At 44.0% G+C, this 16,837-nt stretch overlaps 1 long non-coding RNA gene across 1 annotated transcript in view; it reads left to right on the top strand.

The window, feature by feature from the left end:
- The first annotated feature begins 220 nt into the window (after nt 1–220).
- The window catches only part of LOC137627685 (uncharacterized), a 561,261-nt gene continuing 544,644 nt past the window's right edge, over nt 221–16,837 (top strand). Inside the window, exon 1 of the long non-coding RNA XR_011041201.1 lies at nt 221–408. This is a non-coding gene — a long non-coding RNA (uncharacterized lncRNA). The remainder of the gene's footprint in view (nt 409–16,837) is intronic.

The raw sequence follows: 16,837 nt of genomic DNA, 5'->3' as shown, positions 1-16,837 counted from the left end.
GAAGAATAGTGAGTAATTTCTATATTGGTAAAGCGTACGTGATCAGAAAAAAAAAATACATTTGTGAAAAGAGGATTTTTGGTTAGTTTTGGAGATTTTCTATCATGACTTTTGGGGATTTTTTGACTAATCCATCTGGCAACACTTCTAGCCATTAGTCGAGTCGTTTATTTATAAAACGTTTAACATGTCAGACTGCACGTCATGTTTGAACTTCTCCTAAAGTCCCTGTGTGTTTATTTTCAGTTTATAAATACTCGAGACGACATCGAGTAGTGATAGAGAGTGTGCGGATGCCCGCTACATCGATTGACACTTGCGTAAATATTGAGATTTCTGTAGTAAAACAGCTTCAAGAACTTTGAGTGGTTGTGAACGTCTACCATACTTTTCACGTCGCTGTTAAATGTAAGTGTTGCCACTCTTCTTTAGCATGTTGTTTTATTATTATTGGTAAATTTTTAGTTTCAGCCAAATTTGGAAAAATGCAATAAAAATATATTTGTTGCATCAGAAATAGTGTGGTTTCAATGAATTTAACGTTTATTTTGACTGTAAACCAACCGATTTAGAGATTTACTATGTATACCCTAGTTCATCCCACCAATTATGGGGGACACCCTTTGGGAACCGGGGTTTTGGGTGGGGGAAGGGGGGGAGGGTGTTGGGGCATTGAATGATATTTGCAATAAATGAATAATTAATGTTCCAGCACCCCTCCCCCATACCCCTAACTAGGCCTACCGGGAGGAGGGGGGTAGGGCCCCCCAGCGACCCCCCCTTAAAGCCACAGTAATTTTCAGGGCACCACAGAACCTAACAAACCCACCTAACCTAACCTAGGGGCCCTGTACCCCTACCGGGGGGGGCTTCGCCCCCCCTGCGACCCCCCCTTATGGCCAAAGTAATTTTCAAGGCACCACAGAACCTAACAAACCCACCTAACCTAACCTAGGGGCCCTGTACCCCTACCTGGGGGGGCTTCGCCCCCCCTGCGACCCCCCCTTAAGGCCACAGTAATTTTCAGGGCACCACAGAACCTAACAAACCCACCTAACCTAACCTAGGGGCCCTGTACCCCTACCGGGGGGGGGGGGCTTCGCCCCCCCTGCGACCCCCCCTTATGGCCACAGTAATTTTCAAGGCACCACAGAACCTAACAAACCCACCTAACCTAACCTAGGGGCCCTGTACCCCTACCGGGGGGGGCTTCGCCCCCCCTGCGACCCCCCCTTAAGGCCACAGTAATTTTCAGGGCACCACAGAACCTAACAAACCCACCTAACCTAACCTAGGGGCCCTGTACACCTACCGGGGGGGGCTTCGCCCCCCCTGCGACCCCCCCTTTAACCAGGGGTAAATTTGAATATATATATTTTGTTAAATCACTTCTTACCTTAAACGGAAGATGACGATGAAGATGTGGAAGGTTGTGGTTGACCCTCTTCTGAATCATCAAGTACTGGAATACGTTCAGATTTGGTACAATACCACACATGTCTATCCTCACGAAAATATAAAGGCGAATCACATTTACCACACTGGACACTTAAAGGTAATACGGAATGCTCCCTTAGAAAACGATTCACTACTTCAGGAGTTCCATTATAATTCCCATGAAATCGGCCGATCACATCAAAATAGGAATAACGACATATTTCACACAACCATACCGGAGGATCCATGACAGTTAAATGACGTGTGATGAAAATATAGAAACCGGAACTTTTGAAAACCGAAAACAAACGACAATCACGGGTTTCTCCCATAATGAAATAGGGAAAAAAACAAAATAGTATCGTTTACAATGTTATATTGCACGTAAAACAGATCCTTGAAACAAGACTGCGAGACCAATGAATCGTCCAATAATAACCCTTGAAAAGAACCTAGTAGTATTTTGATTGGAGGAGCGACATTAATGGGAGGAGCAAATGCGCATTCAAGTAAATATTGTCACATTACGCAATGGGGCGGAGCCAAGTAAGATGAAAACAGACATACAAACGAACAAGAGCTACCTTGCGTGCCCATGGAAAGATATACACTAAACTTAGAAAAAGTCAAGACCTTCAATTCCTGAAATATTTTTTTTCTCTGTAAGTATGCATTAGCGACAATAATGTATTGAGAAGAAGTGTTTTGTTATCACGTGCTTTACTAGGAAAATATATTAATATAATACATTTCCCAATTTGGTTGAATCCAAAACTTTACCTTTGATTTTATTATTATCGATACTATTTTCTTGGTTATATCATTATAATGTTTGAGATAAGGGTCAACAGAACTATACTTTTTGTCTACTTTAGTAGAATTTTGTTCACATATCTATCTATCAATCATGCCATCAATCATGTGCCATGTGAGTAATGAAACCATCAATCATGTGCTTGGTCATCATAGGGGAATTAAGTATTCACTTGAACATTAAATTGATGTAAAATTTAAGTGTGACTGCCATAGTTAATATTTTTATCATCAATCTTGTGATCAATCATGCCATCTGTTATGTGCCATGTGATTGATAATGCCATCAATCATGTGCTTGATCTTTCTAATGGACGTAAACATTCTTTTAAACCTGACCAAATGCAAATTATCAGGGTCTAACTGCTCTACTTTATACTTTAGTAGTCAATTTTGTGATCAATTATGCCATCAATCATGTGCAATGCAATTAATCATGCCATCAATCATATGCATGGTCATTCTTAAGCATTCATTTCAACCTAACCTGATGCAAATTATAAGGGTCTGACTGGGTTGCTTAGTACTTTTGTCATAAATTTTGCGATCAATCATGCCATCAATTGTGTGTTATGCAATTAATCATACGGTCAATCATGTGTTTGATCATTCTGAGGGTCTTAAATATTCATTTAAACTTAACCTGATGCACATTATAATTGTCTGACTTGTGTTACCTTGTACTTTTGTTGTTAATTTTCCGATCAATCATGCTATCAATCCTGTGCAATGCAATTATTCATACCGTCAATCGTGTGCTTGATCATTCTAGGAATCTAGGGGACTTAAGCATTCATTTAAAACTAACCTGATGCAAGGTATAAGGGCTTGACAGTGTTACTTATGTACGTCATATGTATCATTCACTCTCATACAATATAATGCTTTTACTTTTTTTATCTCTTGCTCTCTCCCATACTGATAACAAAACAACCTGTTTAAGATTCCCTTCGTGTGTTCTAGTTTGTTTTAATTTTTGCTACATTCTTGCTTGCAACTGCTTGTATATAAACTCTTTATCTGTTGAATAAACTGTACTTGCATTCACATCTCCTATCTGTGAACATCTAACAGTTACGTTGCTACATTGGTTACCACCTGAGTGACTACTCCATTCCGCCTTTTTCGCCCACCCATATGCTCTACCCTTTTCACAATGGCGACCACTGAACCTGACTCTTCAACACACAGTCTTAATGGAACTGCTGCCCTTCACCAGCGGAGAAGCATTCTCCTGGTTCAGGCCCGCTGATGTTCAGTTTCGTATCTAGGGCGTGACTCGCTAAAGCACCAAAGCAGACATGTTCTTTCGACGATCCCCAACGATACTTTCCCGGAAATCTCAAGATTGTCTTTGCAACCAAGGGGGACGCCCCAATAGATTACAACACCTTAAAAATATCTCCTGGAGCAGTACGCACTATCGCTACCTTTCTCAACAGCCAATGTTGGACCAAAAGCCTTTGCTCGTCGTCAGGGGAATAACCAGTATCGCTTTCTTGCAACCTGCCACAGACTGTTCTCCACTGGAAATGAACCTTCATGTCCTTTGGGCACGATGCGTACCCAAACCTGTACTCGCTGCCATTCTTGATGTCGATCCCTTGCCCATGAAGGTCCTGTCCTGATGACCAAAGTTGACGCCCTTATGGACAGCAATTTCCCCACATTCAAGATCTCCATCAATGCCTCCACTCCTGAAAAAGAGGACAACTACTATACACTGATCGAAGCCAACGTGTATGTAGTAAGACACGTGATGTGATTGTGGTGACATACGCCCTCTACCCACATATGCCACCTCTCAATCATACCCCTACCAACAGCCTCTCTAGCCACTTACTGACGCCCATCAGCCACAGTACTACCACTACCACCCCAGATTTCGGAGCTTTGGCGAAGAAATGTGCGGACGGTTGTCAAAAGCCAAAAAACATATAAGTAGGCCATCGCTTGTGGCGGTGGCCTCTCATGTCACTAATCTTTTTTTTTCTGGTGCTTGCAATTCCCTCCTATCAAAGTCGCACTCCAGGACATATAGAATATTAATTCTAAGACTGCTGATGTCCATCTGGTAGCTGCCAACAGATCTGACATTCCAATCCATGGGTACGAGACACTCACACTATCGATTGGGTGCTCCAAATACCTTTGGAAATTCTCATCGTAGCAGAAGTAACATTGCCACTACTCAGTATGGATATCCTCGCACATTTTCACCTGGTTGATATGGGGGATTGAGCATTAGTCAATGTTGACTTGCAATCGTCGACACCTCTTTAACCAGCCCCTTCTGACCTTACACTCCACATTACATTAGCTCACCTACAGAGGTCGACACCCCCCTCGTCACATCATACCCAGGAGTCTTACATCTTGAACTTTGGCAAATGCACACGGTTCCCACCAAGCATGGTATTTATCACAATATTAAGACAACAAGGCCCGCAGTTTACCAGACCTCTGGCCCCGGATCATTTGGCAGATTCTAAACAAACCTTTACCATAATAGAAGAAATGAGCCTTTGCCAAAAGGCCTCAAGTCTATGGTCGTCACCCTTTAAAGGATTAAAGGCCACTTATGAATGGCATAGGCAAGGGATAGTGACATTGCACGAGCAAGCAGGACAATGCCCTAGAGACTAACCAAAAATACATATGATCAGTGCTCAAGCCTCTTCTCTACCCAACCTAGGACAAAGGAGGACCGGGCAATGGATGCTGATAACAAAGCAAATAGACCTATAAGCTTCCCCAACTCCCCATACTTACCTCATGAGGATTGGGAGATGCTCCAACCAAAGGCAGTAACTAGTTTGAGCGGGACTTGAACCCCAGTCTGTCATTCACCAGTCAGGGACGTTACCACATCAGCCACAACAACCCTTACTGAAGAAGGATAAATCTCTGCACCCTTATGGGGATTACAGGCATCTGAACTTGCAGACAGATCTGGATCAGTGCTCCCTCCCAAACATCGCCAACCTTACCTCCTACTTGCACCAAGTTAATATTTTCTCCAAGCTCGATCTCTTGCAGGGGTATTATCAGATGCCTAAGAACTCGGAAGACATTCTCAAGAGTGACATATACATCCCCTTTGGTATATACACCTTTATATGCTCCTGTTTTGGCCTTCATAATGATACGGCCCCTTTTCAACGGCTCATGGATGACATCTTAGGGGACCTCCCCTTCTATGTTTGATATGTAGACAACACATCATTCTCAATGGCTTACAACAAAATGGCCTTGTAATCCAGTATGACAAGTGAACTATGTCATATTTATTTTAGGGCACCGCAATACTCTTGAAGGCCTCCACCCCCTCCCTGAGAATGTAGTAGCCGTTCAGAACATCCCCACGCCCTCAACTGTCAAAGCACTGCAAGAATTCTAGACATGATAAACTTTCATCACCAATTCCTGCCATCCATCGCCGCCACTCTTACCCCCCGTTTTGCCTCCCTCAAAGGCTAGACAAAAGACCAGAAGTGAGGTCACCTTCAAGAAGCAGCCTTCTGTAACATAAAAGTTCCCCATACCACATGCCCATCTCTTCCTCCCCCTTGCTGATAGTGGCGTCAATATTGTTCAGGAGCAGGTGGTTAATCCTTCAACACGTCTCAGTGCTGATGCCCTGTCAAGAAACATTGGCTGACATTCACCTGGGATTGGATTATAATGCATTGGTAAAAGCCCAATGAAAAGATCCAGAGTACCAAGCAAGTAGGCCATCCTGTACATCCATCCTTTGGGAAGACATTGCCCTTTACAATCCAATACCACCTTCTTCTGTGACGCCAGTACTGGTACACTATGATAGTGGATATCTGCTCCCATGCGCTGATAGGTGTTTTATTTCTTCCATGGTCTCTTGCATCCTTCTTGCTGAACTACTGCGCAGTTACTGAAGACGAAGTTCATTTTGCACGGCTTTACTAAGGACGCTAAGTATTGGGTCCGCACCTGTGCTTCATATCAAACTTCAAAAGTACATTGACACATGAACTCAAGAGTGGGCACCTTTCTTCAACTTCTGAGTCATTTTACTCTCATTCAAGTTGACGTAGTGGGTTACCTACATCCCAATGACTTGGTTACCGTCATTAATCACTCTGCTCCTTGGCCTGAAGCCAATCTCACCTTTCAGTTTTGGACAACATTAGCAAATCTCCTGTGCATCTGCCCGCATCATAGAACCGTCCACAACCCTGCAGCCAACGAAATGGTTGAATGTTTTCATCGCCCCCTTCTGCAATGACTCCAACTAGTTTACTTTAGCTTCCCTGGGTACACCTTGGACAAAGGACCACTTCTAAGGACACCCTCGATGTCTTGGCAGCCAAAATGGTGTACAGTATGCTGAATTTTTGTCCCTCAGCAACCTCTTCCCATAATCTCCAACACTTAGGTCACATTCTGGAAAGATTTACCCCATGCTACCAGATGACAAGCCCCCAGCGAAGCAATACCTACTGAAAAATGTTCACGCTGCAAGACACATCGAAAGATTTACATGCTGCAAGACAAATCTTCAGGGGCAACGACACTAGCAAGCAACTGCTGACACACCCTTACATAGGCCCTTTCCATGTGATCCGTTGGACACCGAAGCCCCTCCTAATTAACATTCCTGTCAAAGAAATTGATCACCTAAAGCCTGCATATCTCCTGCAAAATGGCCAGCCTACAGTTTGCTTCTCTAAAACAAGTCTCCCTATTTCACATGTATGTCTTTTTGATGGGGTAGCCATATACCGCACTTGTTTTACACACCCTTATACAATTTAATGCTATTGCTTTTTTTTTATGCCTCCCTCTCTTCTACACTTATAACAGAACAACTTGTTTAAGGTTGCCTTCGTAGGTTTTAGTTTGTGTTGAGTTTTGTGACATTCTTGCTCGCAACTGCTTTTATATGAACAAGTTATCTGTTGAATAAACTGTAGTTGCATTCACATTGCCTCTCTGTTAACACCTAACAGTTACGTTGCAACACTTGGCACTTTTTTCATCAATCCTGATATCAATCATGTGCCATGTGAGTAATCATAAATTCTTCATGTGCTTGGTCATTCTAGGGTAATTAACCATTCAATTACAACCAACCTGATGGAAATTATAAGGGTCTGATTGCGTTACATAGTAATTATTTCCTCAGTCTTGCAATAAATTATGCCATCAATCATATGTTATATGATTAATCATACCATGAATCATGTGGTTGGATATTCTAGGGGACTTGTGCATTCATTTGAATTTAACTTGATGCCAATTATAAGAATCTAACTGCATCACTTGAAATCCTTTGTCATCAATCCAGCGATTACTCATACCATCAACTGTGTACTATGTGATTACTCATACCATTAATCATGTGCTTGGTCATTCTAGGGGACTTTAATATTTATTCAAACGTAACCTGATGCAAATTATAAGGCTCTAACTACATTTAGTATTTTGTTATCAATCTTGCAATCAATCAAGCCATTAGATATGTGCAATGCAAATAATCATGTCATCAATCATGTGCTTTGTCATTCATATGGAATTTAAACATTCTTTTAAACCTAACCTGATTCCAATTATGATGGTCTGACTGCGTTACTTAGTAATTCTGTCATCAATCATGCCATCAATCATGTCCCATGCAGTTAGTCATAACTTCAGTCATTTGCTTGGTCATTCTATGGAACGCAAACATTCATTTAAACCTAACCAGGTGCAACTTATAAACTGTGTTATTTAGTACTTTTGTCATCAATCTACTCTGTACTTGTAATGATTTGATAAGGTGGATAACAACTTTAAACTGAATTTCATTACTACCATTTTCTACTACTTTACTCTCATTATACTATTCCCATATGTTTTATGATCTATTAAATGAGTGCATGGGGCATAAGAAGGATGTCCATATTGATAATATGGTAAGAAAAAATGCTACCTACTGAAGCACTCACCAGGTACGTTCACATAAAAATACGATGATTGACAATATATATATATATATATATATATATATATATATATATATATATTATATGCATAATATATATATATATATATATATATATATATATATATATTGATATATATATATATATATATATATATATATATATATATATATATATATATATTATATATATGTATATATATATCATATATATATAATATATATATATATTATATATATATATATTATATACATATTTATTATATATAATATATATATATATATATATTATATATATATATTATATATATACATATATATATATATATATATATATATATATATATATATATATATATATTTTTGGGCTCAAGCCATGTCGTCCTGATGGAAGTTCCTATAGGGTAGCTTCCTAGGGTATATTACAACTACGGCGATATTCCCAGAGAATTTACCTTAAGGTACCAGAATTCTAACTCCTGGAGCGAGTATCCCTCGTGAAAGGGATATCGCGACATATCAGAGGACGTATTCTAGACACGTCACATGGCAATCTACGACCTGAACAGAGATTTCGTCTCGTAGGAGGTGATTGACGAGATACGAATTCGGGAAAGAAAAAGGGGAGCCGCTCCCAAGGCTTCCCTATCCCCCGATTCGTATGCGTGCCTGGCGCCAATCCTGGCGCCATCTGTATTCCTTTTTGCGTAGCTTAACAACTCGGTGTTTTTTCCTGTTTTTCTCGCAAATCTTGGATTTATTCGGCTTTTCATGGCTTCTTCGTCTTCGTTGGCCTCTGATAAGTTGAGTATAGTGTCTGTTATGTATAAATGTAGGCTCTTGGTAAAATTTTGAGTGATTAATAGGATTAATCTTTGATACAAGAGCCGTAGCCTACCAGAGGTGTCCTGGACACTGTCACTCGCTAGGTATAAATTAGTTAGTTAGAGTGACATTCCTGGTTGTTTTGCTTTAATAAATTTTAGCTATTTAGCTTTACATAGGATTTCCTTTCGTGCTTAGTATTATTTGGCGAAGTATTCGCCATTCTGGCCTACGCTAGGCCATGTAGCCTAGTCGTTTGGTCCTAGTACTTCATGCATGATTTTGGTTTTTCCGAGTGTAATTAAAATTTTATTGAAGCTTTAGGCTATATTTTATACATTTAAGACTGTGTGGAATATTTCCAAGATTGTATACGTGTGAGTTTCGGTGAATTAGGTAATCGATTCTCTTGGTGCCTAGGCTAATTGCTTATGGAGCCTTAGTATACTTTATCATACTCCCCGGTTGCTTTCTTTTCTTCGGAGAAGGTATGCAATCCCTTTCCCTCTGTTTAAGCCTTGGGCTTATCCCTAAGTGGTTTTTTCCGAATTTATTTTCGATAAAACTATACTAGGGTGTTACTGTACCTTCCTGTTCCAGTAAGTCTGGTTCAAAGAGGGACAGAACAACAGAGTTTTTAGTCTGAGTCCGTGTTGTCTGGCTTGGGGCAGAGTCTCCCTCGCTGACCTAACACTTACAAAGGGAGCTTAGCTCCCTTAGGTCACTACCGAAGGTTTCTGTAAGTTATGATTCCTTCTTTTGTGATCGACCAGACTAAGTCCTGTTGCTGTTCTCGGGGGAGGATAAGTTCTTCCCTTGGGAGTAGCAACGCCTTCCTTGCTTTGGTGCTCTGGAAGCTGGCAAGTATTGCTGGCCCTTTCCCTTAGATCTCCCTTAGGCTAAGACAAAGTTCTTGGCTGCGGGTGATCTGTCACTAAAGCAAGGTTGGCAGGACCCTCTTGTCCCTTCCCCCTCTATCTCCGTAATGGCCTAGCCATTACTGTACTGTACCTTGCCGGCCGGCAGAGCTGGCCGGCAGGGGTATTACTGTACTGTACGTCATTCTACTTCTGGACCTAGTATAGGTTGGGATGTGGAATTGACTAAGCCCATTGCCGGCCGGCAGAGATGCTGGCCGGCAAGGGTCTTATGTTTTCGAGTGCTGCCCGGACCTCTCTTGGTCCCTCATCCATGCCTGCCGGCAGAGCCGGACGGCATTGGTCAAGGAAGCCTGAATTAAGTTTCTCCCCTTCCTTATATGCACTCTTTCGGTTGCCGGGCTTGGGGGGATGTGTACACTCTTATCCCGGCATCCATTCTATTTTCTTCTAGTGCTGTACCTGTCCCGGCTGCCGGCCTATGAGGCCGGCTGCCGGCCTATGAGGCCGGCAGCCGGGCAGGTGTAGTCTTCTGGTTCTTTTGCTGCCGGCTGGCATCGGTCTTGTACCTTTGCCGGCCGGCTTATGTCAGTCCTTGTCTGCCGGTCACCAAGAGTGTGGCCGGCAGCTGGGTACTACCTTGTGTAGTTGCTGGCCGGCAGTCATTGCCGGCCAACACTGGCTGTTGCCGGCCGGCAGCTGCTGCCGACCGGCACAGGCATTTGAACCAGAGTGCTGCCGCCCTATAGCTGTTAAGTAGTATACTTTAAAGCTAGTTGTGGTGTGTGCCGGCTGCAAAGGCAGGCCGGCACACATCCTCCTATACTGTACTAGTATTCTTCTGTATAGCATATACAGTAAGAAGAAAACTATAGTAAAGGTTTAGGTACAGCACTGTATCTTCTAACACTATTGTGTTTTCTTGCACAGCCCTTTGCTGTTGCCCTCAGATAGGAAGCAGAGTTCTTCCCTGTCTATTATCCAGGATTTTAAAATCATTGCCTAGGTGTGAGCTCCACCTGTTTCCTCTGGAAACCTTGCATTGGTTACTCTAGAAGAGATAAACCATTTTGATTTTATTAACTGGAAGGCTGCAGCAATGGGTTGTGAGGGAAACACAAGTGTGTGTCTTTCCTTTATGAATTGTTATGCTATACTATGCATATCCAGTGATACATAGTTCACTTGATACTCATGGAAATTTCTTCTCTTTACAGGAGGACCCTCCGAAGTGCGGAAATGTTTTCTGCAATGTCCGCAGCAAGAACCTCTGCGGACATGAGTGTTGTAGGAGACACGCAGCATGCGCTGTCTCCAAGGATGATCTCCAGTATTGGGACCCTCAGGTATGTACTGTATGCACTAACCTGATTACTGAGGCTTTTGATTCCCCTAGAACGGCGGAATCAAGGGATATAGCAAGGGAAAAGCTTCGTACTTGGGTAAGGGGCTTCAAGAAGAACACCTCTGGCCCTTATCTTCCAAGTGAGAAGATGAGGGCGTATCTTTTTCCCCAGGCATCAGCTGAGGCAGTGATTCCCCAGCCTCAAGAGGAGATCCCTCAAGATCAAGTCCAGGTGGATGAGGAAGTCGCAGATGCGATGCAAGACATCCAGTTGTGTGACAGGATGTCTGACCTGGACGAACGTTTGGAAGAAGACCTCCTGGCAGAAGGTCAGGATCAAGTTCAAACCCCGGATGTCGTAGAGGATGAGGTCGACGAGGTGTCGGCTACTCCGGTTCAGATGCCGGAGCCTATCCCCTCAACATCGGCTGGTCTCCCAGTAGAACTGGGACAGGCCCTCTCTTCGATTGTTGGAATGATCCAACAAATGCAGAAGGAGAATCAGGAGAAGGCGGCTGCAATGGAACTGCGTATGCAGTCCTTAGCAGAATCACATGGGCCCCAGAAAAGGCTCAATGTGAAAGACCTTCCCATATGCTCAGATGCTAACCCATGGAGGTATGCTGAGCACATGTCGATGACGACTGGAAAGATCGTCATCTCGGATAAGCTGGGTTCAGTTCCCCTAGAGGAGGTAGAATTCTGGCCCAGCAAGGCATCATATCCGGACTGCTATGTCCGGCTGAGAAAAGAAACAGCTTCAAGGGAGGAGACAGAGCCGAAGGAGGTCATTATTATGGACCACGCTAAGGCTCAAGCCCTACTTTCATCCTCGATGAAAGAGAGGGGCTTCTCTAATTCGAAGGTAGCTGCATTGAGCAAGAAGCTCCCTTCTTTTGTGTCCTCTCCTGATAGAGCCTTCCCCTTTTTACAAAAAGGGTTTGCGGCTGTCCTAAAGGCAGTCGAGGCCGGCAAGCCTTGCCCCTCCCTGGAGGAGTGTAAACCCTTGTCGCTGGCTCTGCCTATGGACCACAAAGACTGGAAGGATGTCCATCTGACATTCTCAGTGGGAAAGTTGGAGGCTGATATTGCCGGACGACAATTCGGCGAGGACCTCCCCAAGCTGTCCGAATCTCTTTTACGAAGAGAGTTCGAGACCAAAGAAAGACTGGCTGCCTCAATGTCTCATCAGACTACTCTTGAGACAATGGCAAGTGACCCTAAGGTCCATGAAATGTTCATGGTAGTGGCTAAGTCTCACCTAGCCACAGTGACGAAGGACCTTTATGGCTTCATCAAGGCAAGGAGAGCTTGCAGGGAGTTCGTGTTCACCGGGGCTTCGGTGAGACATGAGCCAAGGAAATTAATCTCCTCCAACATTTGGGGAAAAGACCTTTTCCCTACCGATGTGGTCAAAGAGGTTGTTGATAAGGCCGCCGTAGAGAATAGAAATCTTCTCCAGAAGTGGGGCCTGGCTATCAAAAGAAAATCTTCCCCGGATGAGGGTCCTCAACCAAAGAGGAAGAATATGAGGACTAGGCTACCATCTCGGCCAGCCAAGCCTTATAGACAGCAACAGCAACTGCAATTGCCTTTGCCTCCAGTGCCCCAGATGGTGGCACAAACCCCGACTGCTTTTCAGTGGGTACCCCAGGCTGTGCCAGGTCAGTCAACCACATTCGCCCCAACGTTCGAAGGACAGTCTTCTTCCTTTCGTGCAAAACCTAGAGGAGCAGCCAGAGGCTCGTCTAGGCGCCCCTCAAGGGGAAGGGGATTCAGAGGTGGTCGTGGTCAGGGAGGCAAGACCTCAGGACGGCAGTCCAAGTGAAATGATACTGGTAGGAGGGAGACTGATGAAATTTTGGGATCGCTGGACCTTCGATCCCTGGGCCCAAAGCCTACTCAAGAATGGACTGGGTTGGAGCTGGTACAGCACTCCACCCCCATGCCTTCGGTTTTTCCAACACTCCACCCCCGTTTTGGAGGAGTACGTTCAAGAACTGTTGGAGAAAAATGTGATCCGAAAGGTGAAGTCCATCAAATTCCAAGGGAGGCTGTTTTGTGTTCCCAAGAAAGACTCGGAAAAGCTCAGAGTCATTCTGGACTTGTCACCACTCAACAAGTTCATAGTGAATTGCAAATTCAAGATGCTAACACTGCAACACATAAGGACCTTACTGCCCAAGAGGGCATACTCAGTCTCTATAGACTTGTCAGACGCCTATTGGCACATTCCAATCAGCCGTCGACTCTCCCCCTACCTAGGGTTCAGGCTACAACGGAAACTGTACGCCTTCAGAGCCATGCCATTCGGGCTAAACATAGCCCCAAGGATTTTCACGAAGCTTGCGAGCGCAGCTCTCAAACAATTACGCCTAAAGGGAATTCAGGTAGTAGCCTACCTGGACGACTGGCTGGTGTGGGCAGCATCCGAGACCGAATGCTTGCAAGCTTCCAGTCAGGTGATCCAGTTCCTAGAGTACCTAGGCTTCAAGATCAACAAGAAAAAGTCTCGACTTTCTCCATCCCAAAAGTTCCAGTGGCTGGGAATCCACTGGGACCTTTTGTCACACAGTTTCTCCATCCCGACGAAGAAAAGGAAGGAGATAGCGGGCTCTGTCAAGAGACTTCTAGATTCCAAAAGGATATCAAGACGCGAACAGGAGAGGGTACTAGGCTCTCTCCAGTTTGCTTCAGTGACAGACCCAGTGCTAAGAGCACAGCTAAAGGATGCAACCGGAGTTTGGAGAAGGTATGCATCAAACGCGCGAAGAGACCTGAGAAGACCAGTGCCGCCTCGGCTACGTACTCTTCTCAGACCCTGGTCCCAAGCCAGACATCTAAAGAAGTCGGTTCTTCTTCAGCCACCTCCCCCGTCGATGACGATTCACTCAGACGCCTCAAAGGAGGGATGGGGAGGTCACTCTCATCGGAAAAAAGTCCAGGGGACTTGGTCCAAGCTATTCAGGACGTTTCATATAAACTTTCTAGAAGCTATGGCAGTGCTCCTTACCTTAAAGAAAGTCTCCCCGCGTCACTCGATCCACATAAGATTGGTGACGGACAGCGAGGTGGTTGTGAGATGCTTGAATCGACAAGGGTCGAGGTCACCACCTCTCAACCAAGTGATGTTAGCCATTTTCCGATTGGCGGAAAAGAAGAAGTGGTACCTGTCGGCAGTTCACCTTCAAGGAGTCCGCAATGTGACAGCGGACGCTCTATCCAGGTTCACACCGATAGAGTCGGAATGGTCCTTAGACGCAGGATCATTTTCCTTTATTCTGAATCAAGTCCCAGAACTGCAAATAGACCTCTTTGCGACGAAAGACAACAAGAAGTTGCCCCTGTACGTGTCCCCGTACGAGGACCCCTTAGCGGAAGCAGTGGATGCAATGTCCCTCGACTGGAACAGATGGTCCAGGATTTATCTGTTCCCTCCTCACAACCTTCTGTTGAGGGTCCTCAACAAACTGAGATCCTTCAAGGGGGTAGCGTCAATAGTGGCCCACAAGTGGGCGAACAGTATGTGGTTCCCCTTGGCGTTGGAACTACAGATGAAGTTCGTGCCGCTACCACATCCAGTTCTGACCCAGCGAGTCCAGAAGTCGACTGTCTGCGCTTCATTACAGAAAACCCAGACCCTGCAGCTCATGATTTTCTCGCCCTAGCGGTGAGAAAGCGTTTCGGGATTTCGAAAGCCAGCATAGACTTCCTAGAGGAATATAAGTGCAAATCGACTAGAAGGCAATATGAGTCATCTTGGAGAAAATGGGTGGCCTTTGTAAAGGCAAAGAATCCGCAGGAGATCTCAACAGACTTCTGCTTATCTTTCTTCATCCACCTCCATGGCCAAGGGTTGGCAGCTAACACGATTTCAGTGTGTAAATCTGCTTTGATGAGACCCATTTTATTTGCCTTCCAAATCGACCTAGGTAACGAGATCTTTAATAAAGTTCCGAAAGCCTGCGCTAGGCTCAGACCTTCAGCACCTCCAAAGCCCATCTCATGGTCTTTAGACAAAGTTCTTCATTTCGCCTCCCTGTTGAGCAATGAAGAATGTGCGTTAAAGGATTTGACGCAAAAAGTTATTTTCCTATTTGCACTCGCGTCCGGGGCCAGGGTTAGTGAGATCGTAGCCCTCTCGAGAGAGGCAGGTCGTGTTCAGTTCCTGGATGGGGGGGAGCTGAACCTGTTTCCGGATCCTACGTTTCTCGCCAAGAATGAGTTACCCACCAACAGGTTGGGTCCCTGGAGAATCTGCCCTCTGAAAGAAGATGCATCTCTATGTCCAGTAGAATGCCTAAAGGTCTATCTTCGTAGAACTTCAGACTTCAAGGGTGGTCAACTATTCAGGGGAGAAACATCAGGCTCAAATTTATCTCTGAATCAACTCAGAGCGAAAATCACATATCTTATTCGCAGAGCGGATCCTGACAGTACACCCGCAGGTCATGATCCGAGGAAAGTTGCCTCATCCCTAAATTTCTTTAATTGTATGGATTTTGAACATCTCCGTTCATACACGGGCTGGAAGTCTTCCAGGGTGTTCTTTCGCCACTATGCGAAGCAAGTAGAGGAACTTAAGAGATCTGTGGTAGCGGTGGGTCGTGTAGTTAACCCTACTGTTTAACTCTGCGAGGAACAGTGGTCTTAATTGGGACGATTAAGTCCAGGGTGAGTGTGTAGGTACATACTGTACTACAAACTAAATGAGGGCACCAAGTGCCCATATAGACAGTTCCTTCTTTCAAAGGTGAACCTAGCATAAGTTCAGACATGTGTGCCAAGCGTTTCTAACGCTAATGTGATTGATTTGTAATACAGACTTTTTATGACTTGATACCTTGGTATCTTATTAAAGTGGTGTTTAGTGGTTTTTCTTTCAGATAAACAAGTTCTGTTTACTATCATACTTATGCTTAAAGTTTTGGGTTATCCTCTTTTATATAAATATATATATTTGTTGTTAACCTGTCTGTTTATTATCTGTCAATAAACTTGTTCTTGAGAACCTTGCGTCTCTTTCACCTGTGTCAATTTATTGGTATAATTGAGCATTTTAATTCTATGTATCTTATCTGGGATAATTCTGATAGAATTGTTCTGTTATGCAAGCTATGTTGCATTGGTTTATGTAAGTCCCCTAATGGGAGGACTCCGTCCCATAAAGGGACGAGGGCGGTTTTATTAGTTTCTTCCTATGCGGATATAAACCTTTGTCCAATACAAGTATTGTGCGGATTACTGGTCAATATATTGACGCAGTGGTTCTATACAAACTATGCTTTACTTAATATAGGGCGAGACCACTATATTAGCTTGCCTGGTATTCATACATAGATATATGTACTCTTCGAGACTTTCCAGAGTCTAGTAGGACTCTTCCCTGTAGGGGGCAGGAAGCTCTAACATAGTTTATAGTTAGTTGAAAAGATGTATAACGGTAACATCTTAGGTCTCTAGGTCTAGTCGACCGGGAATAAATACCTCCGGGGAGTACGGCACGTTCTGAGAATCCACAGATACAGTAATGCTCTGGTACACTTCCATCAGGACGACATGGCTTGAGCCCAAAAA

This window comes from Palaemon carinicauda, chromosome 35 (assembly GCF_036898095.1).
Source record: "Palaemon carinicauda isolate YSFRI2023 chromosome 35, ASM3689809v2, whole genome shotgun sequence".
Classification (NCBI taxonomy): Eukaryota; Metazoa; Arthropoda; class Malacostraca; order Decapoda; family Palaemonidae; genus Palaemon; species Palaemon carinicauda.
The sequence above is the reverse complement of the archived record's forward strand: the minus strand, read 5'-3'. Positions and strand labels throughout refer to the sequence as shown.